General features: G+C 40.3%; 1 protein-coding gene across 1 annotated transcript in view; it reads right to left on the bottom strand.

Moving 5' to 3' along the window:
• Positions 1-5,622, bottom strand: part of LOC117225739 (very long chain fatty acid elongase 7) — a 29,175-nt gene extending 23,553 nt beyond the window's left edge. Inside the window, exon 1 of the mRNA XM_033479468.2 lies at positions 5,177-5,622. The gene's annotated coding sequence lies outside the window, so the exon portion shown is untranslated. The remainder of the gene's footprint in view (positions 1-5,176) is intronic.
• Positions 5,623-14,987: the final 9,365 nt, after the last annotated feature.

Raw genomic sequence — 14,987 nt, 5'->3', positions numbered from 1 at the left:
CGAGTTTACGGATTCAACCTGTCGCGGCGAATTCTTGCGTCAAATTTCCTTCGGCTCGTGTTACGCCACTGCTGCGGTCGCGCGCATTTTCTTGTCCATTCAATTAACGAACTATGTTATCGGCGTCGATCGAAGTGAGAAATATTCCGCGATGGTTTCAAGTTTCGCATTTATTCTAGACTTTGACACACAGGGTGTCCAATAACTCCTGCTACGCCTTCAACGAGTCGACTAAGCGATTGCTCAGGTAATTTGGAGAAACATTTTCCTTTGCGAAAATGTTCTACGTGGCCTCGTTAATGAGTTATTAACGAAAAACACGCTCCAATCGCGGGCAGAGTACAACTGGCGCTCCGCCCTCACGTTACGGCGCGGCGGCGAGTTCGACGCGTCATTGGTCGCGACGACTGGGCGCCAGTTGCACTCGCCCTGTGATTGGTCCGCGTTTTCCGTCAATAACTCGGCAACGAGGCCACGGAGAACATTTTCGCTAAGAGAAAAGTTTCTTAAAATCACCTCAGCTATACGTTGATACATGATTCGTTGTAATTCGATTCGAATGTCTGTATGAAAGCGAAAAATTAGTATCATAGTACAGCACCCACATTATTCATGACATTTTTATTGTTACAACAGCACGGATGTTTCGTAACAAGTGAAACGGAACACCAATCAAGTGAGCTAATTGCCGTAAAATACAATATATGTGCAGCCGAGGAAATCGGCATTAGCATAAGTTTGACCACTTCCCGTAACTGATAGCGCGTTTCGGCCGCGAGAAAATTCCTTTAGGCGCGACCGGTTCTTTGTATATCTCTGCGTAAGCCTGGCAATAATGCGAACGCGGCCTAGGCGGCGGCGTTGCGGCAATATTTCCACCCTGTTATTTCGAGTCTAATTGATAGGTGTATCGATAGACTGCGCGGGCAACCGTCGACCTCGATGGCCACCACGATTGTGGAACCGATCGCCGGAGGGATCGATCTCCCCCCCACCCCACCCCTGTTTAACATGATCTCGAAAACGTTGGATCGAGCACGCGAGTCTATCGACTACGGCGGGAGATGCGACGAAACGAGTTTCACTCGAGCTCCGTTTCGAGACGTTTCGACTGTCGCAACTGTGTTTACCCGTCGAGTGCCAGCGATTGGACGAAGATCTTCGACTCGGAACTACGACGCGTCGGAAACGAACCGACGTGAACTGCTGTTGAAACTTTAAAAATCAATTTTGCTATTTTCTTGTATTTTCTTCTTTGTAAAATATCGTCTGAAGCGAAAGTGCCGTAGAACATGTGTGCAAAATTATTTACTTAAATTCGCGAAAATGACGAAGTTATACGCTTTTTTAAACGGAATTTTTAACTTTTGTCGATTCGTTGTTATCCTTTTAACATAGTAAAATCGATGATTTTGCCATCTTGTTTTGATTTGGAAAATAACAAAAGTGAATTGCTGCTCCAGTCCGCTCATTGGCTCGGCCGCCTCGCGTCAGCTGATCTCGCCGCCACTCATTGATCATTGTTTCTCGTCGATATCTCACAAACAAAGCCGCGGATTGCATTTGCGCTATGAGAAAAGTTACTTGAAATGGATATTTTAGGAACAATTTAGAACAATTACAGGAATCCCTCGTTTCCTGATTGCGAGTGACTTTTGTGTCACTCTGTATTGTTCGTATTAATTGCAAGGAAACAGAAAACTGAAACTTCTTCGAATTTTCTTTGTTTACTGTTTTTTTGACCCGGCTGCTTTTGCACCTTTGACGTTACCAATGGGTTACGTCACTCGTATACAATAAATAATAATAATAATAATAGTAATAACAATTTGAATTAGTTGAATGTAATAAAACACTATAGTGATTCAACTACTCGGTTTCGTTACAAGCAGGTTGCATGCACTCTAGACGAATATTAGTAGAACGAATGCAAAATAGTAAATAAGTTTCACAGCATTTGAAGTATTTATGCATACAGTGAAGATTTTTATACTAATTTGCATAAGCATCGACAGGCTGGACGTATGTGCTAGAAATAACGCTCGAAAAGTGCACAAAATCCAAATAGTCAATAACTGCATAATTTACAATCTGCCATTAAGTGCACAATATTGACTTGTCATTGACTGACAAGCGCATTATTTCTGCAACCTACTTACAAGTGTACAAAAATCAAAAGTCGAGTCGTGACTACATTAAATACATCCTTCAGACAGATGTACGTCATCATGCACATTATGCATAAAAATATAGAGCTTGGTGGTATGAGAATAAAGTCAGCAGTGATAGTTAGAAGTTCCAAAAATTTGCAATTTGGTCTTAATTAGTGGACATAAATGCATCAAGATGCACACTCTGGACGTACGAAAATATATGTAGTTATGTAAAACATAAGTGCATAAAATCTACAGTCTAGTCATAGATGCATAAAATCTAGTCTAATCATAGATACGTAAAATCTACAATCTAGTCATACGTGCATAAAATGTACAGTCTAGGTTAAATTTATAAAATCTGTAGTCTAGTCGTGAGTGTATAAAAAATCTACAGTCTAGGATAAGTGCATAAATTCAGCAGTATAGCAACAAGTACTAAAAATATATGCAGTCTAGATGCAAGTGCATAAAAGCCACAGTCTAGGCATAAGTGCATAAAATCTACAGTCTAGGTTAAGTGCATACAATCTGTAGTCTAGTCACAAGTGCATAAGATCTACAGTCTGGTCATAAATGCATAAAATCTACAGTGTAGATTACGCGCATGAAATCTGTAGTCTAGTCACAAGTGCATAAAATCTACAACCTAGTCATAAGTGCATAAAATCTACAGTCTAATCATAGATGCATGAAATCTACAATATAGGTTAAGTGAATGAAATCTGTAGCCTAGTCACAAGTGCATAAAATCTACAATCCAGTCATAAGTGCATAAAATCTACAGTCTAGTCGTAAGTGCATAAAATGTACGGACTGGTCATAAGTTGCGTAAAATTTAGTTTAACATAAATATAATACCGAAAATCTACAATCCAGGTTAACTGCACAAAATCAGCAGTCTAGCAACAAGTACTAAAAATATACAGTCTAGACATAAGTGCATAAAATCTACAATCTAGCCACAGGTGCATAAAATCTACAATCTCGTCACATGTGCATAAAATCTATAGTCTATTAATAAATCGTCTAGTCGCGAGTTTTTAAAACCCATGTTCTACCGATATTCATTCAAATTTCACCCCGATCCCTCCCTCCCCCGAACAGTGTCACAGTTTCTTGTTTGTCCACAAGGCATAATTAGCCTACTCTCGAAATAACTTATGAATGATCGCTGACGTCTTTGGCAGTTGCGAAATGATTTTCGAACGTAAAAACGACCCCTGCCCCCGGTATAATTGCCGTACACAGCAATTCCTATTCCGGCCGGTCGTTTCGACCGCCGGTTTATTCCCCGACTCCTCTATCCGCATACATTGGGCACAGCGCGGTTTCGTATTTCCTGCCGGGCTGGGCTTGATCCATCGGCCGTGTTGCAATCTCTCGGATATACGCGAGCGGGACCCAGGTCGGTCAACTTATTTCGGACACACCTGCTACGTTCGTTCGCCGGACAATCCACAACAAACTCGCCGAACAATAACGAAATCGGCTGGTCTCGACGTTCGCTCGATCAGGCTCGCTCGTTTCTAAAGCCACGTGCGCACCGTTCTCTAACGTTTCCATTCCACTTCCGGTGAATTATTATTTCTACCGCCAATTTATGCGTTCACGGTTCTCGCAAATATTGTGCAATTTTTGTGGACGTCGCGGAAAACACTGTCGTTTCATTCCTAAGATCTTTGGATTCAGCGGTACCTTCTTTTTTATATTAATTAATCGAATTAATTTAATTAACACTTTCTCCGACTTTTGCTGCAGCTAAAGTTTCGCGAAAGGAAATTTTATATCCAGTAATTTTCGTCGCACTTCTATGGTGGCAGCATCAATGGATGACTGAGATTTTTCCGATTAAAAGTAGTCCAAACACGATGTAAATCGCGTTAGTTTAAGCTGTTCTCAATCTACAGGGTGGACAAAATCACTCGATCAATAGGAGTGTTTCACTTGTTTCTGTTAACTTGGAAAAACTGTCGCAGCAAAATACTTTTCGTTGAATCATAAAAGATCAAGTAAAATATTCAACATGATCAAATTATTTTGCCCATCAAATTATTTTGTTTGTATCTTTTGTATTATTAATGCAATAATAAGAAATAACAATAATAAAGCTACGAAACTGATGCGAGAAGTAGATATTTATTCTATTATACTTTCTACTTTCCAAACTAGTATACTACTAGACTACACCCTGTACAATATACAGGGTGTCTCATCGAACTCTTTTTTTTTATGAAAGAACAAAATGTCAGAGGAAAACATTCGTTTGATTCAAAGAGACAAATATTATAATAAGCAAAAAGTTTGTTCAAGATTATATTTTTTGAAATTTCAAGCTCATCGAAGAGTTTTCTTTGAACGGAATGATATAATCTTATCGTCGCTATACGACAGCCGAGGTTATGAACTTCGCGTGACCTTGAGTACGAAACATTCATAAAAGTAGATCACTGAATGTGATTAATGAAATAACAATGACAGAATAAATAATGAAGGATAATTTATTTCAGCAAGCCTCATCATAAACGGGGAGAATGAGGGGTTCCTGAGGTCATTTGAAGTAACTTTTTCCTTTACAAAATTTTTCTCCAAGGCGTCGTTAACGAGTTATTAACGAAAAACACTGACCAATAAGAGGCGAGCTTGGGGCTGGCATGTGACAGCCGAGCCAACGGACGGTCGAAGTCCAGTTCCGCACTCATTGGCTCGGCCGCCGCGCGCCGACTAAGCCGCATCTCATTGGTCCGCGAGTGACTTTTGGGATACCTTGTATATTAATTTGTCACACAGTGAAACATTTGCTAAAACATTTCAATTTCACTTAAAAATATCTCCACAACACAATACTGTAGAAAGTCTTCAGTCCAGATCTACTATTCAAAGTTCCTTTGCACATTAGCGATAACCGCACCGAGGTAATACGATCCGAACCGAAGTAATGCGCCACGGGCCAAACCGATACGCCTCCAACGGATCCACGGGCGTCGGTTCGCGAATCAAGCTAGTTCTGAATTTTCACTCACCTGATAGAATGGCTCGCCGAGCTGGAGATTAGTATTCACGATTTAGTATCCACCGTCGCTGGCGGATCCAAGGCGCACCGGCACCGATTTTCTCGCGGAATCGGATCGATCGATCGGTAGATCTTCCGGAGGGATGGTGTGCCTCGACGTTGTAGAAAATCGGCGGAGAAAATCGATAGAGAAAATCGGCGGATCAATCGAACGATGTGGCTTCTGCTGGATCCTGAGGTGCGCCCGCTCGATCCGAGGATGGATTAAACGCTGCGCGATCCTCGCGTTGCGAGGAAACGACTCTCGAAGTGATAGCAGAGAGCTCTGGTCCGTCTCTGGACACGCACCACCGTCGGACACTGGCGGCAAGGTTCTCGAGTCACCTTCTCTCTCTCCCTCTCTCTCTGTTCCCTTATCCCGGCCACGAACGATATCCTCCGCCGTCTGACAACGCAAAGCTCCGCTGTACTAGTCTTATGCGTATCCCTTCCAGCCGGTCAGTCGGGGCGGCTCGCGCCTACAGTGTTCTGAACCGCCCGGGACTGTCCCGGGCGGCCCGGATCGGCCCGACTGCGACTGCGCCGAATCTTTTCAAGTCGATCCGATTTTTTTTTTTTAAACCATACCGAATCACTTGAATTCTTTTCAAATATTAGAGGAACTTGGTTTGCCGTGCAATGGCTGAAATATCTTTCTTTTTTTTAATTTTGGTGCGAATAAATTGTTGTAAGTGGAAATTTTATTTGCATTTACTTTCATCGTACTTCTACGATCGCGGCATCAGTGGATAGCTGAGATGCTCCCGATTGAAACGAGTCCAAACACGATGTAAATCTGGTCAGTTTAAGCGGTTGCCGGATTAATTAACGGACAATCTACAGGGTGAACTAAATAACTCGATCGATAGTCAAATTTGAAGAAACTGTCGAAGTGAAATACTTTTCGGTGACTGATTGTGAGTGAGTGATTAGGTAGATATTGACCCCGATTGTTTACGTAATAATGATACGAATAATATATTGTCATTAAAAAATAATTACGATAAATGAAAATCGCGAAGAGTGTCACCTTGTGAAAACTTTTCTGTGTATCGTACCCATTCGCCTATTTAAACAAAACAATACTTCTCTTTCACATTCGTGCATATTATCAAAGAACAAGCAAAATACTTTAAATGATCAAAGTTATTTTGCTTTCCCGGTATATAGTACATCGATAAACGTGGTCCGATTTCCATCGTGTTTGGGCTCATTTTAATCGGAAGAATCTCAACTATCCATTGGTGCTAGAATTATGAAAGATAAACGAAAATTGCTGGAAATGAAATTGCCTTCCTCGTATGTCCGCCTTCTTTCTTGTCACCGCAATCGTTCCCTAACTTTACCTATCGAGAGAAAGCAACTGTTAGTTATTTTCATTCAGTGGCGGATTTCAGTGACGCATATTTGGACCCATAGTATAAAAATTGTTAATCGAGTTTCCGTTCAAGTAATTGAAGGTTTTCACGTGTATCGTAAAAATCGAAGAATCAACGTGTCTAGAACGCGTACCGTGAAATATACACGAAAACGATTCGAAAAATAAAACTACAAATCGTCCTACGCACACCGTGTTGCATTTTTGTCAGAAAGGTTCGCCGTTCGAGCGTCAAAGGATCGATGAATAATCAACCTCGTGGTGGTCGATTTAATATCGAGAGTGTAGGGCAACTGGTGGCTGCGGAGCAGCAGGCATCCACGCTTGATTTCTGCTGTTGACAGCAACGTAGATTAATTCGAACTTCGTGGCCCGGTGCTGCATTGCTGTTGCATAGTTTCGATGGCAACGTCGGCCCTCGTGTCAACGTCATTCTTAGTCTTCTTTTTCTGCCCTGCAGCGTGGACTAGAAATTTTTCCGACCTGAAACCGAAAGGTTCCATCGGATGTTACAGGGACTGGTTTACCAGACAACGTTCAATATTTGGAAAAAATGGTTGGAATGACAGAAATATAAAAAAATGATTTATTAGGCCCTGGAAATATTGTTATAAAATAAAATGGATCGTACATCTAGAATCGGATTAACACGTCTTTTGGCACATTTTATTCGGGATCCGTAGTATACCAGCTGTTTCGATGAAAATCGTCGCATTAAATGGCGTTGCATTTTCTTGTGCACCAATGTTTCGAACGCAACGTAACGGAGTTCCTAAAACCGCGTCAAGACTCCGGGGACACAGGTTGCCTATTAAGCATGATCAGTGACACAAACATCCACGGCCCGTTCATTACAATCATCAGTATTTCCAGGATCAGATTTAACCGCAGCAGCTCATCAGGTCTCGCACAATCCCCGGCGATATAATAATAATTGATCGTCGCCGATTAGTTGCGAGTGATTAGGCAAACAATGGCTACGATAACAAAACGAAGGACTCGACCTTGAAGGAATAATGGATTCTGCCTTGCAAATACTGATTAACTTCCGTGGGAAGCATTTTTTTGTCAGATCGCGTCGGAAACGTCTGAAAAATTGTTTCTTAAAATTCGCATAACTTTCGAGATTGCAGGTGGTAGCGTTCGATATTCATATTTTTCGTTTCGCCGTTGTTTAAACTTTCATACGAAACAGGTCCCGTGACCAACACTTGTAAACATTTTCTTAAAATCCTTCTCAAAGTTGAGATTGGTATAAATATCGCAGCACTTGTATGAAGATTAAATAATTCATGAGAACTAGTCAAACAGTAAAAATAAGTCTGTTAATAAACGCAAAACATTAACAACATTAATAACATTTCGAATGTTCAAGCTTGGATATGTTTCAATCGAAATAGACAAAAATTTCGTCAAAATTAGGATTACGTGGTTCTTGAAAAATTCCGTTCCCGCCACGAGAAACAAATTTTATGCATGTTTTACTTACGTCGCATGTTTTAATTTTCATCGTGCGACCGTTCTACGTGTCATCGCGCATTCCTGTTACAATTCTTCGTGTCATTGTAATGTCATAATCGATGATCTTAGTCAAGTCCAGAGATTTTTTACTCGGAACCGCAGGAACAGGGTGGGTCACCAAGGAAAACATCATTGGAAATGCAATAATAAATATTTATGATAACGCAATATTTATGACAACGACTAGATAAAAAGATCCGTATAAACCAGAAAAAATTGTAAACGTGGGAGAAGATCTAATCATTTATTAGTACTTCGATTTATCACTGCATTTATCTGCTACTCGTGCTGTCTGCTAATGCTCACACCATTTTCTTTAGAATGGCTTTCAATTTCTTGACAATAGTGACTTCATTTTTATCTGCGCTTTTGTAAAAGCAAGATTTTTTTAATTTCCAAGATTCATTAAATTTATTTATTTTTTAATCAAGACTTCCTTAAATTGCAATATTTGTTGAATTTGCAGGATCTTTTCAATTTACATGATTTTCCTAATTTGCAAGATTCTTCTGAATTACAAGATTTTCCTGAATAGCAAGATTTTCCTAATTACAAGATTTGCTTGAATAGCAAGATTTTTCTGAATTATAAGATTTTCACAAATTACAAGATTTGATTGAATTGAAAAATTTTCCAAAATTACAAGATTTTTCTGAATTGCATGATTTTTCGGAATAGCAAGATTTTCCAAAATTACAAGATTTTTTCAAATTACAAGATTTTCCTAAATTACAAGATTTTCTTGAATTGCACGATTTTTCTGAATTACAAGATTTTCCTAAATTACAATAGTTGCCCGAATTGCAAGATTTTCCTGAATTGCAATATTTTCCAAAATTACAAGATTTTCCTGAATAGCATGATATTTCTGAATAGCAAGATTTTCCAGAATTACAAGATTTTTCCGAATTACAAGATTTTTCTCAATTATAAGATTTTCACAAATTACAAGATTTTCTAGAATTACACGATTTTCTTACATTGTAAGACATTCCGAGTTCGAAAATTGTTTGTAACTATAAGATTTTGTTAAACAGCAAGTTTCTCATAATTTGATAAGTTTTCGTACGAAACGGGATTTCCTTAATATGCGAAATTTGTTTAAATTCCATGATTTTCTTAAATCGTAAGAATTTCGTAATTTGAAAATTTTCTCGATTCATAATGTTTTCTTAATTTGTGAGATTTTCGTAGATTGCAAAATTTCCCAATATCGCATCATGATTGATTTTTAAATTGCAAATTTTTCTTAGTTCAAATTGAAAGTTTTTCCAAAGATTTTCATGAAAGTTGACAGACGTTTATAATATCTTCTCTGCGGTGACTCTTCATTTTTATTATAATGTTACTACCACGTTAATAAAATGTCTACTATATAGACCAGTCCCTCAATAACAATTAATCAAGCATTTGTTCTAAATTCAAAATTATTATGCAACCTTTGCGGTGTTCAGCATGAAATCTATTGTTATGTGCATTTAATCAGTTTTCCTTTGACTTTTTGCTTTATACGGCAGTGACGTAGATTAGAATTAGATTAAAAATGGATTGGGAATGGAATTCTTACTTCACATTCAAAAATATTCCAGCCATATTTTGCATGATTCACCGGCATCTGTTTTCCGTTTTTGTAATTACTATTTATTCCTGAATTTTAATCAAAGAATTTTAATGAAACTGTTTTTCAGAGTGTTCGAAATAGTTTCAATTCGCAGAAAAAGAAAATTATGCAAAATATAGAACTCGTTCGAATAACAGAAAACCCCGTCCCGTGTCCTTGTACACTGAACAATTAATGTCTCCTTAACTATTGATGATATTAAAAAATATGTCAGCACAAAACATGTAGACCTAGATGAGTCACACATTTTACGTCGTATTACTTTTGTTGGTACACTGAACGATTCTCGAAGAAAATGACAAGAAAGATGAAGAAAAAGTTGAAATTAGTACTTTCAGGGCATGTTTCGAATATTTTTCTTATTAATTGATATTGGTCCGAGTGTATCCTAAACACTCGGACCAATATGTCTGAGAATCAGAGTGTCAGAGTGTCAGAATCTGAGAGTGTCAGAGTCTCAGAGTCTGAGAATCTAAGAGTGTAAGAGCCTGAGAGTCTGAGAATCTAGGTGTCTGAGAGTCTGAGAACATAAGAGTCTCAGAGTCTGAGAATCTAAGAGTGTGAGAGCCTGAGAGTCTGAGAATCTAGGTGTCTAGGAGTCTGAGAACATAAGAGTCTCAGAGTCTGAGAATCTAAGAGTGTGAGAGCCTGAGAGTCTGAGAATCTAGGTGTCTGAGAGTCTGAGAATATAAGAGTCCCAGAGTCTGAGAATCTAAGAGTGTGAGAGCCTGAGAGTCTAAGAATGTAGGTGTCTGAAAGCCTGAGGACATAAGAGTCTCAGAGTCTGAGAATCTAAGAGTGCGAGAGCCTGAGAGTCTGAGAATGTAGGTGTCTGGGATCCTGAGAATATAAGAGTCTCAGAGTCTGAGAATCTAAGAGTGTGAGAGCCTGAGAGTCTGCGAATCTGGGTGTCTGAGAGCCTGAGAACATAAGAGTCTCAGAGTCTGAGAATCTAAGAGTGTGAGAGCCTGAGAGTCTCCGAATCTAGGTGTCTAGGAGTCTGAGAATATAAGAGTCTCAGAGTCTGAGAATCTAAGAGTGTGAGAGCCTGAGAGTCTGCGAATCTACGAGTCTAGGAGCCTGAGAACATAAGAGTCTCAGAATTTGAGAATCTAAGAGTGTGAGACATTAGAGTCGGAGAATCTAGGTGTTTGGGAGCCTGAGAATATAAGAGTCTCAGAGTCTGAGAATCTAAGAGTGTGAGACCTGAGGGTCCAAGAATCTAGGTGTCTGAGAGCATGAAAACATAAGAGTCTCAGAGTTTGAGAATCTAAGAGTGCGAGAGCCTGAGAGTGCGAGTCTGAGAGCCCTAGTGTCCGAGAGTCTGAGAGACTGAGAATTTAAGAGTCTGAGAATCTAAGAGTCTCAGAGTTTGACTATCAGAGAATCTAAAAGTCTGGGGGCCTGAGAATCTAAGAGTCTGGTAGCCTGAGGGTGAGAGTCTGAGAGTCTTAGTGTTCGAGAGTCTGAGAGTCAGCGAATCTGAGAATCTAAGAGTCTAAAAGTAAGTATATAATCCTGTTGTAAGCACTTTTTAATCTGCCTGGAAACAATACGAATTAATATAGATTTGAACTTTGACCAAGCATTTAAGAAAATGTTTACGGACGATCGACCTGTGACCTCAGTGACTGTGAAGCTCAGACTTTCGTCAAGTGAAGGACCGAAGTTTTAATCGCAGCTACCTGCTGCTTCGATAGCTAGAATCGTTTTAAGAGGTACGCGAACGACGCACGGCGCTTGGCTGTCCGAAACGCCGAACACTAATTATTAGACTGCCGACTTTATGCATTAACGGGAGAAGTCAGTGCGTCGAATATGCTGTCGATGAAGCAACGACAAAATTTCGGGAGACTGTTGCATTCGCTTCGACACGGTATAATTCATAGAAGAAATCGATCTCTGTTTAATGGTTCGAACCATTGAGCAACGGAAAGAAGAAGTCAAGATCACCGGTGTTCCGCAACACGATCGGTTAAGTTCTTTCTAAACCGCTCGTTAATTTCCCGGTCGGAAATCGTGCAAGTGTGCCGAACGGCGACTGCAGCGATTCCTCGATCTGTCGGCGCGCGTCCGCCGATAATCCTCGATAAATATCGGAAGAGTCGATTACAGTGTTACGCCGGGGACGTGTGTTATTTGCGCAGTGATTTACGCGACGAAGCGGCGGGGAGGGGGAAGGGAAGGCTCGGTCGCGTGCGTGGCGTTTTCACGCACGGACGCTTGCCGATCGTCGCCGCCGACGGATCGCTTTCCAATGTAGTAAAATATTCTGGCTGTGATTATTTCGGGTCCAGACCGGTACAGCATCTTCCCGAGTCAATTGATTTCAATACACGACCTAGACCCACTTCCTACGGCTTGCTCGCCGCACGGAAAAATATTGCCGCGTTACGTCACCGGCCCGACATCACCGAATTTTTCGTCCTTGTCGATTGCGACACACAAGACACCTGCACCGGCTCCATTCCGCACTTCTCTAAGCGTTTAATCAATCACCATCCGCGTGTCACTTTTACCTTAATTATTTGATAAATTGGAATCTTCGTTCTCGGCGATTTGATTCTAGATTTTTCATAACTTAATGATGATGATGTCCAAGATCATTCGCTGCCTCATTAGACAATTCTTTCCAATACACAGGGTGTCTCGGAAATTCGATACGAAATAAACATTGTCGATACGAAATAAACGACGCAAAAATTGGATGGACATTTATTCTCGTTTGTTAATCATTTCAACGAGCTCATTGCAATGCAATGATTTTTCCAAGTTGTTTAAATTATGATTGCTTCAATTTACTAATTTTTCTCATGAACGCGCGAGATCCACAGGTTGCTAACAACTTTGTTATTTTGGTGGGTTCGGGATAATGTTTGATGAGAGAGATGCCAAATTTTGTAATAAATAATTAATAATAAAAAATGATAAATTAAGTAATTTTTGAGATAATGATTGATTTAGTTTTCATTTGTGATAAGTTAAATGTTAGTTATAAGTCAAACACGATCCACAGAATAAATGTAAATTGAAAATTATTTTTTTAAGAGGTTATATTTAACCTGTTCTCCAAAGAACGTCCGTTATGTAGTGCTGACATCTAGGCTTCATGTCAGATATTTGTATTAGTTGAACATAAGCTAGGTCAGGGTTAGGTCCGAGTTAGGTCTCGGTTAGGCCCAAGTTAGATCTCGGTTAGGTCTCGGTTTTCCGAGATGCAACTAAATTTATGCATATAAATACACAATGTTTTGCAATCACTAATTTGGAAAAATTAAAGTCGGAATAACGATTAACAACAAATGGACAATTACGAAAACTGTAAGCCAGGGAATACCTTTTTGTGACAACAATTCATGAAAAATCATTTTTCTCCATTTATTAACAATATGTGTTACCATATTTGTTTTTTTTACGCTCGCCAAAGTAAGCAGGTGAAATCGCGTGAACGCAGTCGATGTGCGCGTCGACGACGTGTCGTCGATCAGGCGAGCGCGTCTACCGCCGAACTCAGTGTCATCCGTCACACGCGGTCGTCGACGTGTAATACCGATCCGGCGTAATGCACGGTTTCGTGGGCTGCTAACGGCGGGTTACCTGTTACCTACTGAAACAGCGTTCTCTCGTTGAATCGAACACAAGGAGGTTCGTTGACACCGAACGGCAACACGTGGACTACGCCGTCCGTGGATTAGTGAACGCTTTTCACCTCCGATTAATCGCCGTAGCGTCGATCGCGCTGTTTACCCAATCAGAACGAGTCCCGCCTTTTTTCTCTGCCGGTCCTTCTTTGCTCCTCGTTTCGACACTGCCTTCCGAGAACCTTTCTTCTTCGGTGAAATTAAACCCTTGGTGTAATTTGACTCGACGTACTTTTTACCGAATAACATCGGGAACTCAACCAAAAAATAATTATGCAGTAATGCGACTTTCGTAATTGAATCGTTCTCGTCTCATCTATTCGAGTATGGTACCAATGGATAGCTGAGATTCTTTCGATTAAAATGAGTCCAAACACGATAGAAATCGGACACAGTTTACTCATTCTTATTATACGGGGTGTGTCTTTATGAGTACATGCAATTCTGTTAAATTGACTAATCTTAAAAACTTGAAGACCTCTGCACATTTGCAATTTCAAAACGTGCACTTTTAGCACTTATAATTTTCCGCAAAAAGCACGACTTAAAAGTTATTCCAAATATGCTAATTACGCGATACACCCTGTATAATAGTAATCGATAAATATTGTCCGATCTCTATCGTGTTTGGACTCATTTTGATCGGGAGAATCGCAGCTATCTATCGATGCTACGATCGTACAGCTAAGACGTCAATTGTTGCAAATGAAAGTTTCTTCTTCGCGGGTTTGTTGCTGATCGCGGTCGTTCTTCGACACTTTGTCTGCCATACCAGCAATCTCAAAATCTTTCTGAAATTAATATGTTTGATTAAACCACGTTTCAATTGAAACGAACAACCAATCACAGCAAGTTAATGGTGTTCTCATGGAAATATCGTTCACTGTAGAAAGTGGCAAAAAGGATATCTTATAAAAAACTGATCAACGTCTTAAAAAAGAAACACCTTGATCAGAATCGCCTGGCTTCCCCATGTAATCTCAACGGAAAAAAGTGATCGACACCGTTTTTTTTTCTCGTTCAGCGTCGACATTAATAAACGTCAGCTTCAATCGGCGAACGTGTGACGGTGATTCTTTGCGACGGATCTTTTTGTCGGCTGTTTTTGTATACACAAAGGTGACGCTCATGAATACCGGATCGATTAGACGAAGTGATTTTTGCTGTTGGGGGGCGGCGAATCGCGACCATTGTTCGATTACACAGAAATGCTCGGACGCACGTGGTCGGGATAAAGTGGGAAAACGCTGGGAATCTTTGTGCCGCTGCGGGGGAGGACGCGGCCGGGCACAGCACTTTCCTTTCACTCGCCGCGGCAGGTGTAATGAAATGCAAATGGCGATAACAAAAAGCAATTCGAATGGCCGCGGGCTTCGATTGAGCAACCTGGCGCGCGTGGAGCACCACGTTACATCTAGCCTATCGTCCTTTACGCTGTTAATTTACGATATTTGCCAACGTCAATTTCAGTTGACGGACGTCTTACATACTTCGCGGGCCTAACACACGATTTACTCTTCATTACTAGCCTCTGAATGACGAGTATATTCGTCATGAAGAAATCGCAGCTTTTTGATTCACGACGTGTATACTCGTCACGAAGAAATCACAATATTTTGAC

This window comes from Megalopta genalis, chromosome 14 (genome assembly GCF_051020955.1).
Source record: "Megalopta genalis isolate 19385.01 chromosome 14, iyMegGena1_principal, whole genome shotgun sequence".
NCBI lineage: Eukaryota > Metazoa > Arthropoda > Insecta > Hymenoptera > Halictidae > Megalopta > Megalopta genalis.
This window is presented reverse-complemented; position numbering and strand designations above follow the sequence as displayed.